The 26,348-nt window shown below is 51.8% G+C and overlaps 1 long non-coding RNA gene across 1 annotated transcript in view; it reads left to right on the forward strand.

Moving 5' to 3' along the window:
• The first annotated feature begins 8,838 nt into the window (after positions 1-8,838).
• The window catches only part of LOC146859447 (uncharacterized), a 57,937-nt gene continuing 40,427 nt past the window's right edge, over positions 8,839-26,348 (forward strand). The window contains exon 1 of the long non-coding RNA XR_014980116.1: positions 8,839-8,906. This is a non-coding gene — a long non-coding RNA (uncharacterized LOC146859447). The remainder of the gene's footprint in view (positions 8,907-26,348) is intronic.

A 26,348-nucleotide genomic window follows, 5' to 3' on the forward strand; every position in this document is an offset into this window, starting at 1 on the left:
GAAGAGACTGAGGCAGTGTCACGGGATGAGAGGAGTGAGATAGGCAGTATAATGCAGGGGGTGAGAAGAGACTGGGGCAGTGTCACAGCAGGGCTGAGAGGAGTGAGACGGGCAGTATACAGCAGGGGGTGAGAAGAGACTGGGGCAATGCCACAGCAGGACTGAGAGGAGTGCGGCCGCGAAATTGAAAGTGATCGCGAAAGTGAAAGCAAATGGTGTGCAGGCTGCCAAATGGTGCGCTTGCCCGGCGCACATGCACTGTATTTGGAGGCCTGAAAGCACTCGTTTGCACTTCCAGATCCCCCATTTACAAAAGCTCTCGCGAGAGCAGCGCTGAAGCGCTGGCTCAGGCGAGACCTAAAAACAATGTCCAATGTCCAGCTGTGTAGGTGACGGCTAAGGGGGTGAAACCAAAGTCAATCTCCTCTAAAGCTGCCTAAAACAGCTCCACCGGGCATCGTCCATGTTGCTCGGGCATGACTAATATATGGAAATGTGAACGTAGATCAAATAAATTATGTACAAGAACATAAAAATTCAGATCAATTTCATAGTAGGCTCCATAAAATTGCCAATTCATAAGCAAAATCGAAACTAAAACCATATCATTAATGTCTAGAAAGTGCTAGGATTGTGAAGGTGCATGATATCACCAGTACAGGATGAACAGGGTTAAAATTGAATGGCCTCCCAGGGGGCTGAAGGTAGCAGACGATACCTAGGAGTGAATATTCACTCAGCGCCATATGGACTAAATGTCCATAGCTGAGCTTGCAGATATGTCGATCTGACGGCCCCACTTGTCTGCATTCAAATGAACATGTTGGGTGTTGTTGCCTGAGTACAGTGTGTGTGGTGTGCATGAGAGAGAGGTTAGAGTGTGAACTGAGCGAGAGTGTGGAGGGAGGAAGGAGGGAGGGAGAGAGTGAGAAAAGGAGAGATGGAGAGAGGTAGGAATGGAGAAAGGGCGCGGGGAGAGAGTAAAGGGGTGAAAGGGAATGTATGAGGGTGAATGGAGGGAAGGATGGATGGATTGAAAGAAGGAAGGAAAGAGAGAAGAAAGATGGGGGAAGGGAGGGAGAGAGGAAGCTGACCCTCTCCCGGGGATGGCAAACTCTAAGAATCTGCAACGATGCCCCCTACATGGGCACTCAGGCAAAGACCCTCAGCCCACCCTCGGCACATCATTGGTCAAGGTGCCCCATATCTGTCATCAATTCTGTGCTGCAGCTGCCCAGTGTCTATGCTTTCCGTTCACCCGTCAGCGCCCCCTGGCATCCCATCCATTCTGCCACAGTGACCCCTTCATGTGACTCGAGGGGAGGTGCACCATACAGCTCCAGTTGCATCCAAAGCTGGGCATTCTAAGGCCCTCATTGCAAGTTGCACTTTAAACCCTGAGTATCCCCCCACCACCCCTCCAGGGGTTACTGATACCAGGGGCATTGGAAACTCCGGGGGAGGGAGGGTAAGTGAAACCTGAGGGTACCCTCATTATTGGAGAATTGCTACGGGATCAGTAATGCCACGCCCACTTGACCTAGGTAGGGCCCACGTTTGCACAGTTTGTGACTCTGGCTCCACGGCGCCGCGCTCTGCAAAGCCCCATGTCACCTGTTCACTACAGCAGGCTTTGAAATACTCTAGTCAGGATTCATAATGCAAGGGCAGGCGTCATGGTTTTATCAGTGCTTGTTTACCTGCAGGAAAGTCCCCCGATAACACGTCACACAGCAGCACTTCCTCGGTAGGACACACGCACTTTGCTCTCCGCAGTCTGAAAACCCCCCGTTTGCAGCCCGTGTCGAGAGAGCGCCCTCACTCACTCTCCTCTGCTGTGATTTACACATTCTTTCTAGAGCATTTCGCAGCGTGCGTAGTTTATGATAAATGTAAATGGTAAATCATAGAACACAAACGTTTTATGATCGTCCTATGCACATTTTGGGATTTGCACATTTGGGACCTGAGAGACAGCTCCCTTTGGGAGTCTGCAGACCCTCCCAGGACAGTAGCCGCCGGGGTGCAGCCGTAGGGTGACCAACTGGCATGGGTGCAACTTAAGGACGGTAAGTGTAAAAATTCAGGACAGAGGGTCAAAATTCAGGACGAAACTTCGGGACAAAAGGTAAGTTTTACAGACACATCAGCACAGCAGTTCGGGTGCTTAACAGGGGTTTGAGCTCTGCACAAGGGTCGTTTTTGTTTTACGACTTTGTGGTAGTATTAGAAAGCAATGCCTCGCAGATAGATACCGCCGCACTCACCCGTACCTACCTCTGCATCTCATACCTCCGCATCCTCGGGTGTCACCCCATGTGATGGTGTCACCCGGTGCGGTCCGCACCCCCCGCACCCCCCTAGTGACGCCACTGCATCAGAGGAAGCTGAGCGATAGTATAAAAGTGTGTAAATAGACAACCACTTGAGTACAAGTCAAACTAAGTTTATATTAGGTTCAGACAATCGTGCACTTCCTGGTTTTTTGGTATGTTTGCAGCTTTGAGCAACTGTGCAGGTCTTTTTGTGGTATTTCATATGATAATAATCTATTTATATGGTTACTGCACTGGGTTGTCCAGTCTGATATTTTGTTTACAACTCATGGTCGTGAGCAGATATGTTTGGTGAGAGAAGCGGTCAGGAAGATCTGCTCGGATGGACTTTGTTACCAGCATCTCATATCTGAGTGCCATTGTGAGATGTAAAGCGGCACGCATAGGTGAACTAAAGGGAGGATTGATGTGATGAACCCACTATAGGGAACGCATTATGGGTGTTTCAGCAAGTGGAACTTAAATATGGAATCTGAGTTTGCTAATGGGGGCTTCGCAAAGAGTTGCACTCGCTGACGGAAGTCACAAAGGTGCTTTTCCCTGCAGCTTTCTTAAAGGAGGTGCTGCCGATACACTATCACATAGTTTATTTTTGACGCCTTGCCTATTGCTACAAACACAATATACCTACTCTAACCAGGAACACACTCGGCAACTCTGGGCATTAGCTTGCCTCATCTCCACAACGGCCCCCCACATTCGCCGGGGATGCCTGGTTTCACCTTGGAGATACCCTGGAGGGACCATCTCACAGGGATAGCCAGGACGGGTTCCCCAGCGGTCTACAGCACCAGGACGCCTCAGGGCAGCAGTGCGCTTTACAAGACACATACATTTACATATACATCTCAAGCACAGCTCATGGCGCTACGAGGCTCTCCCTAAAACCTTACACCTAAACAAAGCATGCAAACATTTACAATTACGAGTGTTACATTCAAGTAGCAGTTGGGTGTCACTCACAATTTCATATGCTTGATGTATAGATTCCACACATACGCACACAGCAAATACAGAATAGTAACACATAGGAAAGGGAGTAGCCAGAAACTGTAAATACCTCCCACTTTGAACTAAAGCTCTTATGGCACCAAGAAAGCAAAGTAAGTCATCACAACCCTCCCCAGAAGAGCTCTCTTGACAAGGATCCAGCCATTCATCCTCCCATCAAACCCTTGACATCCACCATTTCAAACGTACATTCTGTCATCTACTAATTCTTTCATCCATGGTTCAGTCTTTCACCATTCATTCTGTCCTTCCGTCTGTGTGCCCATCTATATCCAAACATATTCAACCATTTGCAAACCTATCCATCATCTATCCTTCCAGCCATCATTTCACTCATTCATCCCTTCATCCACCCTTTCATTCATTCTTTCATCATCCATCCATCCACCCTTTCACCCAATGCATCCTTCTACCCATCCATCCACTCTTCCACCCATCCATCCATTCACTCATCCATCCAACCATTTACCCTTTCACCCATCCAGCCATCCTTTCACTTACTCATCCATCCACCCAGTCACTCATTCGTCCACCCATTCACCCTTTCCCTCATCCATCCATCCTTTCTTCCAGCTCTCCATCCTCCCTTTCACTCATGTATGCATTCTTTCACCCATCCATCTTTGCATTCCTCTTTTTACTCATCCATCCACCCAGTCACTCATTCGTCCACCCATTCACCCTTTCCCTCATCCATCCATCCTTTCTTCCAGCTCTCCATCCTCCCTTTCACTCATGTATGCATTCTTTCACCCATCCATCTTTGCATTCCTCTTTTCACTCATCCATGCACCCATTCGATCATCCATTCTGTCAATTATTCATCCATGCTTTCACTCATCCATCCATCTTCCCTTTCTCTCTCCATTCCCCTTTCACTTGTTCACCCATCCTTCCATCCACCCACCCATTGAGTTGCAGACAGAAGAGGCCCATCAAGAACTCCACCCTAGCTGTAGTTCCTAAAGCAAGGGGTGGGGTGGGGGAGGGTTCACTATGCCCCTGCACATAGGCAATCTGAAAACTTGGAAGTCATGAGTTATGCATGATGCACAGTGCCAGGACGTGAGGTGACTGTCACATGGTGTTGTTTCCAGGGCTTTAAGAGGGATGAATAAACTGGGGGTCTCTCCAAGGGGCGTATCTGATGTAATTAAGGGCGTGGCTTAAAACACAGCAGCTAAAAATATGTGCTGAGCATAATGTGCCGCTCCGACTGGTATTTTGCTGTTTCTATCATTGCATCAGGTAACATTAGACCTACAACAAACCATGACTATTGGCTTTGTCAATGGATGTTTGTTGCATAAAATAAATAAAACAGCACCAACTATGGCTTCGTTGTATATAATAATAAAAATGCTTCAGCTCGGAAATGATGAGACTGTGTAAGAACTATGACCTCATAACCTTCTTTTTAACTTTGTACATTTGTTTTGTACATTTCTTCTCTCTGACAGAATGCCCTGCCCTAGACCTCGGCAGGAGGAGGCCACCACATGCTGTAAGAGCCCAAACTGGCCCATTGCCATCCTGTATGTGGCAATCAGCGGCAGACAGAATGAGAATGGGCGAATGGGCCGCTCTTGTGCTCCGAGGATTAGCGCGAGGCGGCCCCATCGGGGAGCGGGGGCCTCTCACAGGGGAACACCTTTGACGTGAGGTCCAAATTAAGGGCGGTCTGTGAAATTTACGGACCGTTGGTCACCCTAAGCCGGTGCAGTGGCACTGGGGCCCCGTCCCGCCGTGCAGCATTGATTTTACATATAGTATTTATTTAAAACACATAGATATATAAAGAAAGCAGTAAAGAGAATGAATCACCGACAGCAGGTGAAAGGCGGAGCAGCGCTGAAGGAGTGCTGGGGGGGGGGGGGCGCTGAAAGTTAAAGCACAGTCTCCCGCCCTTCCAACATATAAAACACTCACCCTGGAGCTGAGACCAGACTGGGAGTGTGCGGGGGTCTTCTTCACTGGAAGCTCGGCCGGTTCTGTAGATGCTTCCATGAGGGAAGTTCCTTTTATTGTGACCCCATGAAGCCCCACCTTCCCTCCGACTGATGGATTTTGGTTTCGGTTTCGTGCTGACCATGCATTCCACAGAAGTCTGCCAGTGCATTAAACCCTAAAGGGGATCTCAGGGTGGTGTGTCCACATGTGGAAACCCCCAAACTTCCCAAGCTACTGGGGAGCCGGCGGGGCATGTGGGAGAGCGGGGGCTACGTTGTCAGCTCTGTCGGGGTTCAAAGTTCCGTTTGGTGCTGGTTATAGTTCTTATCAATGATCACAAAGGGACTGATTTACAAGGAAAGTGACTCGGTGCACATCGCAATCCATTCGGCTGCACCGCACTAAGTCACTTTCAAAGCACAGGGATGCGACATATTTACAACAATATGTCGCATCTCTGGGCTCATGGCGCACAAACTGCTGCCATGCGCCGGCACAGGCACCCTTGCACCATGGTGCAAGGAGGCCTGCCTTGTTTTTGTTCACTAATTCCTTTCCCGCACATAAACAATCAGAAATGGCGTTTTTCAAAATCTATATGTGCTGCTTGAGCAAAACGTCATTGTTTTCGTGCAGGAAGGGACACCTTCCTGTACATAAACAATCACCAGAGGCAGACTGCAGCACGCAGAAAAAGAGGAAAAAAAGGAGGAGAAATGAATACATTTCTCTTCATTGCTCCTCCCTACGCCTCCCGAGGGTGTGTTCGGCTCTGTGAGTGGGTATGTTGACCAGCTGCTTCAGCCCGAGGTTGGCGAGGAGAGTGGTGGAGTTGGGGTTGTTGCCGTTGTCGAGGTGGAAGTTCAGGTCCCCGAGTAGAATGTAGTCCATGGAGGTGATGGCGTGGCGTGCGGCGAGCTCGGCAATGGTATTTGCAGACTGGGTGCGAGGTCCCGGCAGTCTGTAGATGAGGGTGGTTCTTAGTGTGGTCCTGGGGCTGGTCTGGATCTGGAAGTGGAGGTGTTCTGGGTTGGAGTGGGGGTCGCTTGTGCTGGATGCGGAGAGTCGGAGGGGGGTCTTGTGTGCGATGGCAAGGCCTACTCCTGGGCGGTGGGTGCGATCCTTTCTCTGGATCTTATAGCCGTCGGGGATGGACGTGGCGATGTCAGGGCTGGAGGTGGCGTTGGTCCAGATTTCTATGAAGAAAGCGACGTCGGGCGAGAGGGCATCGATCAGGTCCCAGATCTCTACGGCGTGTCTGTGTAGGGAGTGCACGTTGAGGAGGATGCATGTTAGGGTTTCGGCAGTACGAGCCTCAGGCAGGCCTCGGCAGTAGAAGGGGCTCTGCCGATGGTGAAGGATCTACGGCAGGCTCTGCACGTGAACTGTCCATGGGTGGTGTTCAGCGAGGATCTTACGCAGTAGGTGTGTCTTCCGGGATTGAGTGCGTGGAGGTTGGTGTAGTCGTAGCGGTGGGTCCTGGGAGAGTCAGGGTTACAGGCACTGGTCGTGGTCGGGTCGTGGACAGGCGCAGACAACCTTGGCTTAGGCAAGCTTTCGGCGTGCCAGCGGCGTGCCTGCTTCGCACGAACACGCAGCGGCCACCATTATGCCAAGGCAGAGAAGAGCGTGCAAATTATGCCACCAAAATATCGTAAGGATTAACCTGCCACACCCGGTACAAAGGGAGCAGTTAAGGGGCACTGCCGGCGCGAACCCACAAGCAGGGCGGGCTCAAGGGCTGAGGCGAGGTGGTGCTGCTCGCGGAGCTGCTGGGGAGAGCGCTGGCCTGGACCGAAACCACTGTTTCTGACAATATGTTAAACCCTTAGGGGCAGATCTACAAGAAACTAACGCAGCGTGGTGTCGCAAGTCATTTTGCTGCGCTGCGGTTAGTGTCGAAGCACAGGGATGCGACATGTTTACAACAATATGTCGCATCTCTGTACTTCCCCCTGCGCTGGCGCACAAACAGCTGCAAAGATGCCTGCGTCGTGGGGAGATTGTTTTTGTGCAGGAAGGGGAAACTTATTGCACAAAATCAATAATGTGAGGTGATTTCCTCTTCCAATGCATGCTGTAGAATGCATCATGCATTGACAGAGAAAAAAAGAGGAGAAATGAAAAAATTCTTCTCGATGCACCTTGTTACGCCACCCCCAGGATTGCATCACATTCTGACGCATTTCCAAATGTACAATTCCTTGTAAATCTGGAAATCCATCAGTGGACATGGGTGTTGCGTGGGAACACCCACAGCAACACCCATGTCACGCCCCTAACATGCAAAGTGTTGTGTGAAAAGGGCGATATTTACAAGCACAGGTAAAGTAAATATCACATAGTAGGTTGCGCCGCCAGTGCGTCACGCAACCTGACGCACCGGCGGTGCAAGGGGCTTGTAAATCTGCCCCTTAGGGGCTTATTTACAAGCCGCTTGCGCCGCCAGTGTGTCACTTTCAATATGGGAAAAAGGGGCGTACCGGCATCGCAAGGGGCTTGTAAATAGGCCACGTATATTTGGGTTTCTGCCCTCCAAACACCCTACCAAATGAACCTTCACTGTGGTACCTCACTAAACTCCCCCTGACCCCGCAGCCAATTCATACGCACATATAGGAAGCCCCACGCAGCCCAGGACCAGAACACCTGAACAGCCCCATACACTTTCACCAACCCACCAGACACCTACGCTCTGCCTCACTCTCACTGGTACTCAGGCAAACGCACAGCAGGAGGTCGCTCATTCTCCTACATCACACCCACGTGGAGCGACCTCACTCAACACACCAGAGCCTCCTCCTCACTCCTTGAGTTCACGCAAGAAGCTGAAGACCTGGCTCTTCGTAGAAGCACCTTGGATACCTCACACCTAGACACCTGCCCCAGCGCCTGGATACCAGCTCTTGTGTGATTAGTGCGCTATACAAATCCACATAACAAGTAAAAGGCTAAAAAGTGGGAGGGGCTTGCAGTTCAGTGCGCTGCGCCTAGTAGAGAGGAGAGTGTATGGTGTAACGGCCAGACCGTCCGACTTTCTAACTGGGGAACCAGGTTCGAGTACAGCAAAGGCCTCAACATGCTGTGATTCTGAGGAAATCACTTAATCTCCCGGGCCTAAAAAACAGGAAAATTAATGTGTCTTTGTGTAATGTTCCTTGTGCTTATGAAAAGTGCTCCAATACCTTCGGGTGGCGTTTGCAATATATAAAAAAAACTCTAAAAACTCAGCGGCGGTTCCATAGAGGCGGAGGAGTGTTAGCCCCACCACAGTGCTGCAGAGAGTGAAAAATAAAATTGAAATAAATGATTATTTTACCATTTTATTTGTTGTTGCTCTCTGCTGAACGGAGTGTGGGGGCGGGGCTAGTGCGTCATTGCTGCTGATTGGCAGCAATGAGGAGTGGCCCCTTCGTTGGAAGTGTGCATGTTGTTTTGGCCGGCTAACTTCCTATCGCAGCCCGACACGCGATCAATGAAACCTCCCCAACCAGTGCCCTACTCCATCCAATCCAGACGCTTCACTCATGCTGCTGTGTGACGTCACCTAGCGCTCTGAGGCGTCTGGACTCAGGGACTGAGAGCATGGAGGACATGCTGCAGGATAAGGTAAGTAACTTTTATTATTTCTTTCATAGATGTTTATTTTAATGTGTTTTTTTGTAATAGTTTAATGTATGTGTGTTTTAATGTAGCACCCGCCCTACTGTATTTTGATGTCACCATCCGCCACTGCAAAAACTGGTTCCTACCTCAAGGGGTATTGCTTGTCATAAGAAGCACTGTCTGGACTACCCGCCTCTGGCACTTAGTGGCCGATGCGGTCCTGGGGCTAAGGCCTCAGGCTCGTGACTAGTTCTTGTACTATCCATGGACACCCCCCCCCCCCCAGTGCTTGGGGTGGTCCCTTTGAAGCTGGGCGGCATGTGCTGGGGTTTAGAGTAAGCTGGGGTTGAGTTCAGAGTCTTGGAGAGCTCACAATTTATCCCAGCATCACATCACATAACATGTGTATTTGTAAGCACACCCAGAAGGATATGTTTGTGCTGAATAACAGATGAGTACCCTGGAGTTGTTACCCAACTCCAGGGTACTCATTTTATCGACCTCAGATGGATGAAAGGCTGAGTGGACCCGCCGGGATTTGAACCTGTGACCATGAGGTCGAACACAGGCCCCTGCAGTGGGCGCATTAGTCCCCTGAGCCACCAGACTCGGCTTCCCTGTGTTGGTGTCTAGTGGCAGCACCCACGGGGGGAGGGGGTGTGAGGGGGTGTAGCAGCTCCTTAACAAGCAGTGAGGTCACTGGGAGACTGGAATGTGCACGTGCTGTGCAGGACTAGCGCTTCGGGGTCGTAGATGGGTGTTGCTAGTGAGAGAAAGGTTAATACATCCACTCGTGCTATGAGGTCTGTGTGCGCGTGTGTGGGTGTGTCTGTGTGTGTGTGGGTCAGTGAGCACATGTCATGGTAACTTTTACTCTATCTAAGGTATGAGTGTGTTTGTGAGTGTTATTCAGGTGAGCACATGCTAGCGACTGTCACTCAATCTAAGCTACAGGGTTGGGGGTGCGTCTGTCTGTCTGTGTGTCTGTGAGTCAGGTGAGCTCATGCCATGGTGACTGTCACTCAAACTGTTCCGGCTTCAGGCACAGTGAGAGAACTCAGGCATCTTTCTGTGCTCCTTGTGGCCATAACCACTGGCACCATGCAGCAATGGGAGGACGAATTATGCTGCAAGGTGGACCTCAGATGCCACAAGAAAAGGCACATTATGCGGCATTAAGCGGCGCCGTCTGGGGCTATTGTGTCACTATTTTCACATTTTAACACACGTCGACACAGAGGGTGCAACTTCAGAGGTAAAACAAAGGATGTTTAGGGAAGGGAGATGGGATTCAAAGTGTTATGTCCCAAGGAATGATTCCCACTGCCTCCAGAAGAAGAGTCTGTCTGATGCACACAATGTCGCGTTTACCTCTTTGCATTAATAAGCAGGCCTGCACAGAAGCAGCCGACGGTATATGGGTATGAGATGTGGGTCTCACTCCCAGGATCCAAGAAGAGCTCGAAGCTTGTGCATGTTTCTCCGGCCTTTCTGTGCCCTGCTGAAGTACCCTCTTCTTTGGATCAGTGCCTGAAACGTTGCATGCCTCCATAGAAAGAATAAGACACTGGGGGCAACATGACTTTCATCTTGTTTATACATTTAGATATGAAAGATTTTTTTACGCTTCCCCCTTAAGTCCTTCACGGGTCCATCGGCCTGGAGCAGTAATTCTTCCTGGACATGTTCACCTCTTAGCACATGTTAGTAGCCAGATGCGGCCACCAGCAGCCAATGGGTGGCCAGATACCTGTGTGAGCGTGCTTGTCACCAGGCTGCACTAAGAGGCCTATTTATGACCCACAACCGGGAGCAAGAGCGACGCAAACCGTAAGTCATACTTTTGAAGTCACGCAAAGCCACTTTGAGTGATTCAATGCGGCGCAAATTGCTCCATTGCGTTATTGTGCCTTGAGTAGGCGATCCCACGCAACTCCCATGATTTATGACACATTCCCAGATTTTCAAGACCCTGTAAACCTGAGAATGTGACAAAAAGATACAGCATCCCAAGGGGAGGCGTAACGAGGAGGGATATCTCAATTTCTCCAAATTGTTTCCTCTTTCTATGTGCAGCACACATACAAAGAGGAAAAAGACTCCCCGGATTTTTTTTGTGCAGTGAGGTGCCCCTTCCTGCACAAAAACAATCCTGCATGCAACACAGGCACCCTTGCACCATGGTGCAAGCATGCCGGCACTGGCGCTAGGCTGCCGAAACGGCATCAGCGCATGGGAAAACGACAGGAATGTGACATATTGGACAAATAGGTCAGGCAAACGTCACTTCAGAGGTCAGGCAAACGTCATTTCAGAGGTCAGGCAAACGTCACTTCAGAGGTCAGGCAAACGTCACTTCAGAGGTCAGGCAAACGTCACTTCAGAGCTCAGGCAAACGTCACTTCATGGGTCATAGAAAGAAGGCGCAGACACAGGTAGGGCTGGGCAGAGTGAGTCACATGAGGTTGGTGTGTTCCTGTGAAGGTTGCTGAGGTTGGGCTGAGTGAGTCACATGTGAGGTTGGTGTGTTCCTGTGAAGGTAGGTGGGGCTGGGGCAGAGTTAGATACATATCAGACGTATACATTCCTTTTAGAATAAATAAGTTTGGGGAGAGTGAGGTATGTTCCTCTGTTGGCAGGGTAGGGTTGCAGCAGCAGTTTACAGCCGCAGGGATGTTGCTAAGGTTACACAGATACAACAGTAGTTGCTATGACAGCAGAACTGTCACTCACATTACTCAGCTGTTTCGGGCACAGCTGGTACCGTAGCAGTGATCTCTCAGGGTATAGAAACCTTGAAGATTTTGCCCCTTTCGTTGTTATGATATCGCTCAGGTTACAGATATCCTGCAGACTCACTCCTCAGACAGGAGAATATTACCCCAGGGTACATAGATTTATAGGTTCAAATCTCTGATAGTTAAACTTCAGGTTATGTGTATTTTGGAAATGCAGCTGTAACAGCATCGCTCATGGATCACATATTTTGCATACTTAGGTGCTAGATAGTAGAACTATCACTCACTCACATTACACAGGTCTTGTAGGCTCAAGCGCTGAGTCAGCAGTGCTACTGCTCAGTTTGCACAGGCCTTGCATTCTGCAGCACACACAGAAAGAGGAATATGTCTCTAAGGAGCATTTCTGTGCAGGAAACAGTCCTGCCTGTAACGGAGGCACCCTTGCACCACGGTGAGGGTGCACGAGTGCTCGCATTGGTGCTAGGCTGCACACAGCGCGTTAGTGTAATGAGAGAGCAGAAATGCTCCAAATCTTTGATAGTATGGGGGATTCCTGCGCTCTTACTTTCATGTAACGCAGCACAGCAAGATCCCTTCTGTGCCATGTCGCATGAAATAATAGTAAATATGCCCGGGTTGTATGCGGACCTGCTGTTCAGTATTTGTAGCGGGATACCACCTTATTCTCCTGGCTCTTTCCAGCTACCAGGACTCCTAAAGCTTCTCCCACACTCCGGCCCCTCTAGCTTTCTAGAGGTGGAGCTGAGACTCCGAAGGCACAGTGTGCTCCGAGGAGCAGCTCCTCACCAGTGAAACTGAAGTGAAAGGACCACCAGGGCTCTAGCTTCAGGGAGGCTGTTTGGGGTGTTAATGTATTCTCAAGCACATAGTTGGGTGCAGGTGCTTCCAGTTGGGAATGGTGAGGTGTCTGCCAGATTTCACATGGGATTTTTACAAACACACACAGACAAAAAAAACACACACGCATGCACGCACGTGTGTATCAACACACACAAACACACGCACACACACACACACACTCTCTCTTCTCTGCTTAAAGTTCTTAAAACTGTTGATTATTTGACTACATACTGTGTTTTAAGTAACCCTAACAATCAGCGCTGCTCTCCCTTTCCACTGCCCTTAAGGCTCCCTCAGGCCGTGCTTCTCGGATAATGTATGTTATCATGATCTGACAGCGCGACTGTCGGGAATCCCCTCAATCCCACTGCCCAAGCTATTCCCCTGAGGGAAACATTCACTGCTTTGGAACATATTCAGCTATTTCTTTTAGGATTCCAGTAAATCAGCTGCTCTTTCATAAGCCTGTCTTTGGATTTTTGCGCACAGAGGGACTCGTGAGTACTAGAGTCCAGGGTTTGAGCTGTCACCGTCTGAACTGGACACGGCAGCCGCGATAGTGACTTTGGGGCATATTTATGAGAGCATTGCATCACGTTTGCACCAAGAAAAGTGGCCCACGCGTGACGCAGGGCTCGGAGTCAGATTTATGAATCCATGCACAGGCACATTTCGTGTACGGCAACGGAGTGCAAATCGCTGCGTCGCCTCGCTCCGCACTGGAGGCGCTCCATGGGTGCTGCGGGGGGTGCTCCCACACAACTCCTATCCTTTTTAAAGCATTTCCAGATTACAAATAAACCTGGGAATGCATCACAATTTTACACCTCCCCAGGGCAGGCGTAAGAAGGAGAAACATCTTTATGTCTCCTCACTCTTACCTCTTTCTATAGGCCTCATTTATGGAGTTTTGGAGCAGGGCACAGTGCAGGAAGGCATGTCCTTCTGAAGGCAGGTAGGCCTGGAGCAGAGCATCAAGACAGCAGGGGCCTATTTACTAGAATGTCGCGCAGTACAGCGCAGCAAGTCACCTTGCTGCGCGGCGCTGCCTTACAGGGAAAGGGTAGGAATGTGACTTATTTATGGCAATATCACACATTCCTGCCGTTGTGCAGCACTGGCACCCACTTGGCAGCCTAGCAACAACACAGCTGCCCTCGCCACATGGTGCACGGGTGCCTGCATGGCATGCAGGAATTTCTTTTGGGCAGGAGGGGCGCCTTCCTGCACAAAAACAATCCTGAGAGGCCTATTCCTCTTTCTATGTGTGGTGCAGAATATACAGCACCCATAGAGAGAGGAAGAAATGAGGAGAAATACAGATATTTCCCGTTGCTATGCCTCACCTGAGAAGCGTATCTTTTTGGCGCAGTCCCAGGTCTATCAGTTCGGGTAAATCTGGGAACACCCACGCGGCACCCATGGAACGCCTTCCCACAGCAGAGTAAGGCAACACAGCGATTTACGCTCTTTGCCTTATTCCAGACTTATCGAGCCACTCAGGGCTACGCAAAGTCTTGTACAACTATTGAAAAAGGTGTGTAGATTCGGCTGACTTAAATATTGTACAACCATTGAACTGTATTGTATAATTGCATTATATAGCGCTTTCTACCCTTGACAAGGCATCGAAGCGCTTTTTGGGCGAGTAGGACGCTACTCAGGAACCCACAAAGGATTAGTGGTGAATTAGTATATTGAAATATGAAAGTAATTTTAGTGGTGGATATGTTAGTCAGTTATATGGATTGAGAAGGATAGTGAAGGGATGGAAGAGGGAAAAAGGTTTGCATTTATATAGCGCTTGCTACCTCTGATGGGGTGTTGAAGAGCTTTTTCTGCGATTATATATGGATATGACACTAAAGAGTGTTGCTCATCATATGGACACTAGCATCCTGTGTTTTAATTCAAGGCAATATATTTATGGAAAATGCTCTGTAATTCACACATGCAGCATGGAATTATTGAAGCGTTTACAACCATCAATGAAGATTCTACGATGCAGAAAGTAAAGTTCACATATTGCCATTGTGCTCAATGAAGTAGCCTTCTGACTTGTAGTGACAGCTCCTTCCAATGTTAAAAGTGAACGCCCGATTCACCATCATCATAATATTCTTTATTCGATTTTATAGATAAATTCACAAAAGACGAATCATTTAATTTAAAAACAATATATAAAATAACAGTATCATAGTCATACATGTTTTAAAACTCCCACCAGAAAGCCCACCAGAAAAGAGCAGGTAAAAGGTGAACTCAACAACTGTAAATAAATGTAAGGCTGGCCTAACTTGGTTCAGATGACGAAGTGATAAAATTGTACCGTATATAATTGTTGCACAGCTAACTATATTTTGGGCAGAATATAACCATATGTAATGTATCATTAATAAAGACATTGTCGCAGTTGCAGGGGGGCAGGGGTATTTGGAACAACCCCGATTAAAAGGGACCAGTCAGTGAAATATCTTTAACCTAAAATGGGTCAGCAATCGGTGTTGATACTGACTTTTTTCACCAACAGGGCGTGTCACATGGAGTGCTTTGTTTGGGCAACATCTCCGCGTACTGACCTGAGCTTTTCCATAAGTGCCAACTCGACCCATTTTCCATCGGCACGAGTTATATTTGTGGTGTTAACAAACATATCCGGCCTCCCTATAGCCCGCATGTTACCTGCCACGGGCACCAGCCATGGGATCTGTAGGGGCTTGTCTGGCTGTAGGCTGTCTTGCAGGATAAATCTACTAAAGCCCAACTCCTTCTTTGTCCAGATCGTATTCTAAAGTTTTAGTGGGTTAAGTCAAAGCCAATCAGCTAAGTAATCCATACCTAGTTCTTTGTGGACAATTTCGTAAGGTGTGCTTTGGCAAACGCACAGGAGACTCTTTCAGAACTTATTTTCTACAACTTGAAGTGGAGCAACCTGGCCGTATCCTCAGATTCCGCTGCCATAACACACTCAGGGGATACATTTTGCCCTGTAGATCTCCAGAACCGATTGGATGTGGGTGCGCCCCAATTGGCGGTAAAAAATCCTGACATCAAATATAGCCCTGCTAAAAGAGGAAACATTTTGATTATTGAGCGAATGACAGTTAAGTGCAGAATCCAGTTGAACGCCGGTACTTGAACGTATCCACCCTTCTGATGTGCTGGCCATCTAAAACAGTTTCATTGTTTTGATTTTTGATGGGCCGAGGTTCATGACATGTGATTTAGAAAAATTAGTGGATAGGTCAAGACTATTCATAAAATGAATAAAAAGGGAGAGAAGCTAATTTAGGCTTTTAGCAGTGCAGGCCATTGAAACTGTGCCGTTTGCATATAATGGGACGGCCACCAACTCTGGGGACATCAACACCCGCAACAGTCAAGACCTGCTCTAAGCTGTTGATATAAAATATAAATAGAAAAGGAGCTAAAATGCAACCCTGTCATACCCCTCTCTGCAGTTTAAAGTGCTCAGTACATTCCCCATTGGGGCCAAACCTAACGCCGGCGGACAGGCCATTGTGAAAGTCACGCAAAAAGTTAATTAAAACAATATCAATATCCATCTGTTCCATCACTGACCAGAGCATAGAGGGACTGACTCTATCAAAGGCCGAGCTAAGGTCCATGAAGGCCAGATGGATGCCCCCGTCTCGGCCTCGGCATACTTGCAGGTTAAAAGATAGAGGTTCAAGGTCTGTTCTATTGCTCCCCGTCCAGGACGAAACCCGTACTGAAGGTCAGACTTAAAGCCTCGCTCCTCGGCCCACTCCGTGAGGCAATTTATTAAATTCCTGCCAATAATTTTCACCTTCGAGTGTTAGACCCGGCCCTCGTACCATAGCCATCCCTGTCCTCGCACCACATAACCTGATCCCTGGACCTCACACAGCCCCCGAGCCCACGGCCTAGCCGATCCTTCCCACCAGAACACACACACACCCGACCCGGACTTCCCTGTCCGTGGCCTTCCTCCTTTCGGCCACACCGGGCCCGCGTGCCCACTTCAGGCACCATGATGGCCGCCCGGCCCCAGCGCGACCCTGGCCTAGAGGCGCCACTCCGGCTGGGGGACATCGCGCTCCCATTGGGATGAGAGAGGGAGGAGCAGTTTCCATCGCACCTCTGAGCTTCCCTGGGAAGGTGGGTTTTGATCGGCCCGCCGGCCTCCCCCGAGGGCTGGCTCCACGCCTGCTGGGTGTCTGGGACTCCTCCCGACCCGGCCCTGAAAGGATCAAAAGACAATGGCAGGAAACCCCGACAAGCGACCCCCAGGTGACAAGACCCCTGCCTGCACAGACTCCGGACATCAAAGAGGGGTCGTCCTATAACAAGGGGTGCTCTGGGACTGTCCGGCAGATTCGCCTTTGGAAACAGCTGAGCCCTACTGAGTGACTCGCGGCTCCCTGAAGATCGTAAGACCTCCGAACTTGTGCTTGAGCCCTGCTGAGTGACTCGCGGCTCCCTGAAGATAGTAAGACCTCCGAACTCGTGCTTGAGCCCTGCTGAGTGACTCGCGGCTCCCTGAAGATAGTAAGACCTCCGAACTCGTGCTTGAGACCTGCTGAGTGACTCGCGGCTCCCTGAAGATCGTAAGACCTCCGAACTTGTACTTGAGCCCTGCTGAGTGACTCGCGGCTCCCACAGACTCTCTTGGTCCCGCCGGACCCCAACGACGACAAGCGTATCCCCCAGCTCGAGGATTGTGAGCTGTGCGCCGGGTGCGCTCCTGCATTTGATCCATATCCCCAAAGACTGTCCCGCTACCTCCTACACCCCCTCCAAGACTCTGACAGCCCGTGCTCCACTTGTATATATTTGCCTTGCTGATCATAAAGATCCTACAACTCCGATCTGATAAAGATTTATTCTTAAGAACTCCCGGTGTGGTGTCTCTTTGTCGTGTGGTGCCGAGTGTATGATCCTAGATATGAGATTCCTCCCCTGAGGAGTCTCCCGCCAGTGCCCGGCTACGATACCTCGTGGGTTGGTCTCAGGATAGTCAGGGCCCCCCTCCGGGCTCCTCTGAGGTCGCCTTCTAACATTGGTGGCAAGCGACGGGATTCGGGCCCATAATCTAGAGATCGTACCGTGAACGGCTGACGCACTACCGACAAAGATGGCAGAAGGAAACGCCGTGGTTCTCACAGAAAACGACACCAGTACCGTGTTCCAGGCGGAACAACTGGAGGAGTACACACACAGAGAATTGAAGCAATTCTGCAAAGAACTCAAAATCGCTACCACTGGTCTCAACACCAAAGAAGATATGCAGAAGGCACTAAAAGCTTGGGTGGATTCTGGAGCCCCCCGCCCAGAAGGAGCGGTGGAGCCCCCCGACGAAGCTGGACCCTCCCAAGGAGAACGCAGCAGCAACCAGGTGCGAAGCTTCGTACCAGACGGGGGCCTATCCCCAGAGGAACTCGCAGACAGAGAAAGAAGTCGCCATCACAAACTCGAATTAGCCAAACTCAAAATCGAGGGCGAGTTGAAATTAGCCGAGAAAAAGCTAGCAGTGGAACAGATGCGGGTGCAAGGAGAACTAGAAGAGAAGAAACTCCAACGGGAACACGAAGGAAGGAGACTTCAACTGGAGCACGAACGCAGCTTGAAGGAAATGGAGCTAAAAGCAAAAAGCGAAGAAGCGCGGCCCCCGGGGAACCGAGAGGCGGCCTCCCCGGCGGAGCAGAAGGTCCACATCCCCAAGGATGTGGTCAAAGAATATTACAAAAACGATGACATTCAACAGTGGTTCAGGGCCTACGAGGTCGCCATGACCTCCCATCGGGTCCCGCAGAAGGATTGGGGGGCCGGGTTGTGGGGACGATTCCTGAGCGAAGGGAGAGACACCCTGCTCGACCTACCAACCTCCATGCAGACCTCCTACGACCACATGAAAGAGGCCCTCCTCACAAGGTACGGCCTTACCCCGGAGATGTACCGCCAGCGGTTCCGGGACTGCAGGAAGATCCCGGGCACCACCTGGGTGGAATATGTGAAATTCTTCAGCCGCGCATTCGATGGGTGGATCAAGGGCAGCAAGGTAACCACCCTAGAAGAATTAACCGACCTTATGTTGTGGGAACACCTGGCTGCGAACTGCTTTGTGGAACTGCGCCAGCATCTGCTCGACAGCAAGCTCACGGATCCGAGAAAGCTGGCTGTCGAGGCGGATCGCTGGACCAACACCCGGGTCTCCCGGGGCCCTGTAGGAGAGTACCCCCGAGCCAGTCAGGGACCACCCCGCCAGAGAGGGGGGGGAACCAGGGAGGGCAGAGAGAGTCCCAGTCCAGTCCCCCGAAGACCCAACCTCCGCCTTTCCCGGCACCCCCACCAGCTGTATCCGGCCCCCCCCTGAGACGGGGGCACCGGGTGACCATCATTTGTTTCCGTTGTCAGAAGCCCGGGCATTACGCCAACGACCCTGAATGCCCCATGGCCCCACACACCACCCAGGCAGCACCCCCCGCTAGACAGATAGCCAATGTAGCACTGGGGGAGGAGGTTGAGGAGACCGCAGAGTGGGAACCCGCAGCCATGGCCCTAGTATCCTTAGGAGATAGAGAAATGGTCCCTGGAAGCCTCTTGCCCTCCAACACGAAGAAATATGGGCAGCTCGTAACGATCAATGGCCACCAAGTAGAAGCCCTCCGTGACACCGGGGCCAGCATCACCGGTGTCCTCAGTCATTTGGTCAACGAAGACCAGGTCCTCCCCAACGTCTTTTGCCCGGTCATTTCCGCTGACAACACGGAAAGTCTGTGTAAAGTAGCCCTGGTGCCTTTTGAATGGGGAGGGGTGGTCGGTAAACTGAAAGTCGCAGTGAGAACCTCCAAGCCAGTCGACTGTCTCCTGGGGAACGACCTGGAAAGTTCCCCCTGGAAGCAAGTCAAGCGCAAGACCCACCTAGGGATGATGGGTCTCCCTGAGTGGGTGTGCGCCACCACCCGATCCATGGCGGCCCGACTGACCCCCCTGGGGGAAGTCGATGACGCCCCGACCACTGAAGATAGGATGGTCCCCACCGAGGGTCCCCACATCCCCCCACAAGAAGGGTCGGTCGCCAGTGACGAACCCCCACCTTCCGACTCCGCACAGGTCACCGAGTTAGGCGATCTGCCCGAATTGGCCCAGTGGCGCCACGAGGGGGGCCCCTCCCGAGAGGAGTTCTGCCGAGAGCAGGCTACCTGTCCTTCCCTGGTCGGGCCCCGGCAACAGGCAGAGGCCCAGGCCGCGGGCGACCAAACTGGAACGCACCGGGTGTATTGGGAGAATGACCTTTGTACAGCGAGCAGAAGTCGGTGGAGCTAGGATCCGCCCGGGTGCTGGTGGTACCCCTACGCTTCCGAGACCTCCTCCTGGGCTTGGCCCACGACGTTCCACTCCCAGGCCACTTGGGCCAGGACAAAACCTACAGTCGCCTCGTGACTCACTTCTACTGACCCAGAATGAAAGCAGATGTAGAAGTCCACTGCAAGTCCTGTCCCACGTGCCAGGCCAGTGGGAAGAGCGGAGGAAAGCGCAAGGCTCCCCTCCAACCCTTCCCTGTCGTCAGTACCCCTTTTGAGCGGGTCGGGATCGACATCGTGGGGCCTCTGGACCCCCCAACCTCCCAAGGGCACCACTTTATACTCGTCCTGGTGGATCATGCCACCCGATGCCCGGAAGCCATACCCCTGCGCACCGTCACAGCCCCCGTGGTGGGCCGGGCGTTGATGGGAATCTTCTCCCGTATGGGTTTTCCCCGCGAGGTCGTGAGCGATCGCGGTACGAACTTCATCTCCAGATACATGACGTCCTTGTGGCAACAATGCGGAGTGTCCTACAAATTCACCACCCCGTACCACCCCCAAGGAAACGGCCTGGTAGAGCGGTTTAACCAGACTCTGAAGGGGATGATCGCGGGCCTGGAAGAGCCCCTCCGGCGTAAGTGGGACGTCCTGCTCCCCTGCCTCCTGTTCGCCTACCGAGAAGTTCCCCAGAAATCCTTGGGGTTCAGCCCCTTTGAGTTACTCTACGGGCACCCCGTCTGGGGGCCCCTCAGCCTGGTCAAGGAAGGGTGGGAGGCGGTGCCCCGAGGCCACCCCCGAGATGTGTTCCGATACGTCCTGACCCTCCGAAACCAGACTAGGAAGTTCCGAGAGATGGCCGAGGCCAACCTGGAGGCGAGCCAGGAAGAGATGAAGCGCTGGTACGACCAGAATGCCACTCTGGTCGAGTTTCAGCCGGGCCAGCAGGTATGGGTCATGGCCCCCGTGAAACCCTGCGCCCTCCAGGATAAATGGACCGGGCCCTTCAAAGTGGTTGAGCGGAAGAGCCAGGTCACGTACTTGGTGGACGTCCAGTCACCACGGGACCCCCTCCGGGTCCTCCACGTGAACCGCCTCAAGCCCCACTTTGTGCGGACGGAGCTGAGCCTCCTGCTGGCCACTGATGACGGGTCCGAGGAGGAGTCGGATCCCCTCCCTGATCTCCTGTGCACCAAAGAGAAGGACGGCTCCGTAGAGGGAGTGAACCTCTCCCCATCCCTCACTTCCCAGCAACGTGAGGATTGCCGCCAGCTCCTAGGGCAGTTTTCCGACCTCTTCTCCTTGGTCCCCAAAGTCACCAACTGGTGTGTCCATGACGTGGATACCGGAGACAGCCCGCCGGTGAGACACCGAGCCTACCGAGTCCCTGCTCGGGTCCGGTCCTGCATTCAAGCCGAGGTCTCGAAGATGTTGACCTTAGGAGTGATCGAACCCTCAGACAGTCCCTGGGCCAGCCCTGTGGTCCTGGTCCCGAAAGCAGCTGTCCCCGGTGTCGCCCCAGAACTCCGCTTCTGCGTGGACTACCGGGGACTCAATGAAGTCACCCGAGCCGATGCCCACCCCATTCCCCGAGCCGACGAGCTCATTGACCGACTCGGGGCTGCTCGGTTCCTCAGCACCATCGATCTCACCTGCGGTTACTGGCAAATTGCGCTCACAGAAGGAGCCAAGGAGCGGTCCGCCTTCTCCACCCCGGATGGGCACTATCGCTTTCGCGTGATGCCCTTCGGGATGAAAAATGCCCCGGCCACCTTCCAGCGACTGGTAAATATAGTCCTGGCCGGGCTGGAAAAATTCAGCACTGCCTATCTAGACGATATCGCAGTTTTTAGTTCCGAATGGAGTGAGCACCTCCAGCTCCTCCGGAGGGTGCTAACCTCCCTGCGCCAGGCAGGCCTCACCGTGAAAGCCAGCAAGTGCCAGATTGGGCAAGGTTCGGTAACCTACCTGGGGTACCAGGTCGGAAGCGGCCAGGTCGCCCCTCTACAGCCCAAAATCGACGCCATCCTAGCCTGGGAACCCCCCACTACCCAAACGGAGGTCCGAGCCTTTCTGGGCCTCACGGGCTACTACCGGAGATTCATCCGGGGGTACGGCAGCCTCGTCGGTCCCCTCACGAGACTCACGTCCAAGAAACAGCCCAAGAAAGTACAGTGGACCCCTGCCTGCCAAGAGGCGTTCGATGCCCTGAAAGCGGCCATGTGCACTGCCCCCGTCCTCCAGGCCCCCGACTACTCCAAGGAGTTTGTGGTCCAAACGGACGCCTCCGAGCATGGATTTGGGGCCGTCCTGTCCCAGGTGAATGACCAAGGCCTAGACCAGCCCGTAGCCTTCCTCAGCCGAAGGCTGTTGCCCAGAGAACAGAGATGGAGCACCATCGAGCGCGAGGCGTTCGCCGTAGTCTGGGCCCTCAAGAAGTTACGCCCTTACCTGTTCGGCACCCATTTCAAGGTCCAAACCGACCATCGCCCCTTGCGATGGCTCGTGCAGATGCGAGGAGAAAACCCCAAGCTACTGCGGTGGTCAATCTCCCTCCAGGGGATGGATTTCACCGTGGAACATCGCCCTGGTACTGACCACGCCAACGCCGATGGCCTCTCCCGGTTCTTCCGCCTCAGCGAAGAGAACCCCCAAGAGGATGGGTAGTTCTCTCCGGCTTTCAGCTGGGGGGGACGCATGTTAGACCCGGCCCTCGTACCATAGCCATCCCTGTCCTCGCACCACATAACCTGACCCCTGCACCTCACACAGTCCCCGAGCCCACAGCATAGCCGATCCTTCCCTCCAGAACACACACACACCCGACCCGGACTTCCCCGTCCGTGGCCTTCCTCCTTTCGGCCACACCGGGCCCACGTGCCCACTTCAGGCACCATGATGGCCGCCCGGCCCCAGCGCGACCCTGGCCTAGAGGCGCCACTCCGGCTGGGGGACATCGCGCTCCCATTGGGATGAGAGAGGGAGGAGCAGTTTCCATCGCACCTCTGAGCTTCCCTGGGAAGGTGGGTTTCGATCGGCCCGCCGGCCTCCCCGAGGGCTGGCTCCACGCCTGCTGGGTGTCTGGGACTCCTCCCGACCCGGCCCTGAAAGGATCAAAAGACAATGGCAGGAAACCCCGACAAGCGACCCCCAGGTGACAAGACCCCTGCCTGCACAGACTCCGGACATCAAAGAGGGGTCGTCCTATAACAAGGGGTGCTCTGGGACTGTCCGGCAGATTCGCCTTTGGAAACAGCTGAGCGCTGCTGAGTGACTCGCGGCTCCCTGAAGATCGTAAGACCTCCGAACTCGTGCTTGAGCCCTGCTGAGTGACTCGCGGCTCCCTGAAGATCGTAAGACCTCCGAACTCGTGCTTGAGCCCTGCTGAGTGACTCGCGGCTCCCTGAAGATCGTAAGACCTCCGAACTTGTACTTGAGCCCTGCTGAGTGACTCGCGGCTCCCACAGACTCTCTTGGTCCCGCCGGACCCCAACGACGACAAGCGTATCCCCCAGCTCGAGGATTGTGAGCTGTGCGCCGGGGACGCTCCTGCATTTGATCCATATCCCCAAAGACTGTCCCGCTACCTCCTACACCCCCTCCAAGACTCTGACAGCCCGCGGTCCACTTGTATATAATTGCCTTGCTGATCATAAAGATCCTACAACTCCGATCTGATAAAGATTTATTCTTAAGAACTCCCGGTGTGGTGTCTCTTTGTCGTGTGGTGCCGAGTGTACGATCCTAGATACGAGATTCCTCCCCTGAGGAGTCTCCCACCAGTGCCCGGCTACGATACCTCGTGGGTTGGTCTCAGGATAGTCAGGGCCCCCCTCCGGGCTCCTCTGAGGTCGCCTTCTAACACCGAGTCTATAAGGGAAATGGGTCTGAAACAGGCCGCATCTGATCTGTTGCCCTTTTTAAAGACAGGAACCATTATAGACTGGGACCATGTAGAAGGAAGATGACTAGAAGCAGCAGTATTTAAATGCAGTGTCAGTATCGGGGACCACAAGTCTATACAATCTTTGTATAGGTCACCGCGCACCCCATCAGGCCCTGGTGCCTTATTTGAAGGCAACTGAGAAATGGCAGCTCTGACCTCCGTCAGGCTGAAGGTTAAGTTACACTCTGTCTGGAGACCTTCTGCAGGCTCCAACTTGTCATCAAGGCTATAAACGGCCCTGAAGTGATCCACCCAGGCCTGAGATGGGATGGTACATGCCTGCTTGGTAAGCTGGTCTTCCTGAAACAGGGATGAGATGATGACAACCCAGAAGGCTTGAAGTACTGGGTATTTTAAGCCCAGCGGTGCAGGGGAACACACCCTATGACTTCTGGGTTCTTCCTGTTTCAGACCTACAGAAACACAGAGTCTTCTGGGTGAAGTCAACGATCAGTTTATTGGCTGCAGACCAATTACAGGCGTCCTAGAAGTACAACAGCGTGTATGTTCTCAGGAGACTGTTAAAAATCACAGAAACGGGCTTCCTCTTAAATACAGATTTTCCTGCCTCAGGCATACATTCTTGGGTTTATGGCATGGTCATTCAAAGTGTACATTACAAACGAAAAAGCAGAGTCATGATGACCATCCCACATTCCAGTGAAGCCAGCCCGCAATTATTTACACAGTAAAGCTCAGATCCCACATCAGATATCGATAGGCCCCAATAAACATGAGCCTCTCCTGTTTTGGGAAACAAGCCATAAAGCAGGAACAGCAATGTGTGAAAGAGATTAGCCGGAGGCTTGTGTAGGATGAAAAGACTTTATGGTGTGTCAAGCCCTGATGCTAATCACAGGTGGCCAGGGGACGGGGAACTCGTGAGACCAGTTTGACCTGGGGCAGCGGAGCCAAGCTGCCCAGGTCACAGAAAAGTCAAGAAAAGGCACATGTGCTCTAAAAGGCCCGTTTTCGCTTCATGCTATATAGCCTATGTGAGGGCAACCATAAGATGGCCACCGATACAAAATGGAACCCACGCAGTGATGTGAAATAACGTATACACAGTGCATTCATAGCTAAAACGTTACAGAAAGCACTCGTACATACCGCATCAACCATTCGCGGTACACTATTACCGAGATAGACAGGGGTAGGGCCCTGTCTCCTACGCGGTCCCAAATTCTAAAGTACGACAGACCCTCCTTTTGCCCTTACATAGGCAATAACTATGCTCATTTCAATCCGAGTCTAGGTCAATGTTCACAAAGTCATGGAGATGTTGCTGTAGCATCATCCTATTACTTAGCTCGTCCCTCGATACAGGTTTCCTTACACATAATGTAGCACAGAGGCCACATATCGCAGGAGCACACTGTATGCACAGACAGAACAGGAAAAGGATGGCTAAGATCATTCCAATGACCATCAGAACTTTCCAACCCCAGGCAGATATCAGTTCCCAGAACCACCCCACCAGTGACCATTCTCCTTTATCCATGTGTATGGACTCAGATATTTTATGTAGTTTGGAGATGGCTTGATAAACTGTTGGAGCGTTGTCTGGTATGAAAATGCAACAACTGGATTGGATAACCTTACATACCCCACCACGGTCTGCAAGTATGACGTCTAGAACCATGCGGTTCTGCAAAGTCATGAGGCGATCCGCTTGGAGCTCAGCTGTCAAATTACCAAGGGCACCAGCCGTAACATTAACAGTGGATTCAACCACACGAGTCAGCTGTCTCAGATTCCTACTATTGACCATAGGTCCCCAAAACGGCAGGAAGCCCAAAAAGAAATCTCCCGCTTCCTGACCGGCAGTATCCTCCTTACTAATCACGCCTCTCACAACTCTGGTCTTGTGATAGTCGGAGGCGGCAGTAAATGTTGGCGGTAGCAGATTTGCGATATAACATGTGCCCGAGAAGTCAGGGGGCAACCATGTGTATGCTCGGTCATTGCAGATAAAATATGTACCCTTGGCAGCCAAAAACGCTGGGGAAAACTGTGACGGAAAAGTGTACGTTTCAGTACAGTCACTTCTTCCCAGTTGAGCTCTAGGATTCTGACCATTACCTTGCAAACAGAACCGACCTATGTGGGGTACGACCCAGATTGGGGATGAAATTTTCCGCTGTCTTTCACCCAGACTAATACTATACCCCGTCGCGTTCCACCCTACATAAGCTCTCAGCTCTTCTTTGGGAATGGATGAGTATGCATCGATATCTCTACTCATATCAGCAACTCCTTTCACTAAAGCTTTGTTATTGGTGCTAGGTCTGATGGAACGCGGTTGTCGCGGGGAGTAGGCGTCTAGAGCATGGAGAAACATCGTCTGGAATGCCCATGACGATCCATTGTAACTATACGGCAGCACCAGATAGGGAATACCCTTATTAATGGTATGCGGCATCAAACCGCACACCCAACAATTCGTCGTATTCATGACTAGTTGGTGCTGGTGCAGGAGTTGAATAAACGAGTTATTCACAAACTCAGATCGTCTAGCTTGTTCATGTTCAGGCAGAGGGTGAAAAGAGTGTGAGGAGATAGTAGGAGGAGGTGTAGGCTGTACAGTGGGTGCAATGGGCTCTTGAGA

Source organism: Triturus cristatus, chromosome 3_2 (assembly GCF_964204655.1).
Source record: "Triturus cristatus chromosome 3_2, aTriCri1.1, whole genome shotgun sequence".
Classification (NCBI taxonomy): Eukaryota; Metazoa; Chordata; class Amphibia; order Caudata; family Salamandridae; genus Triturus; species Triturus cristatus.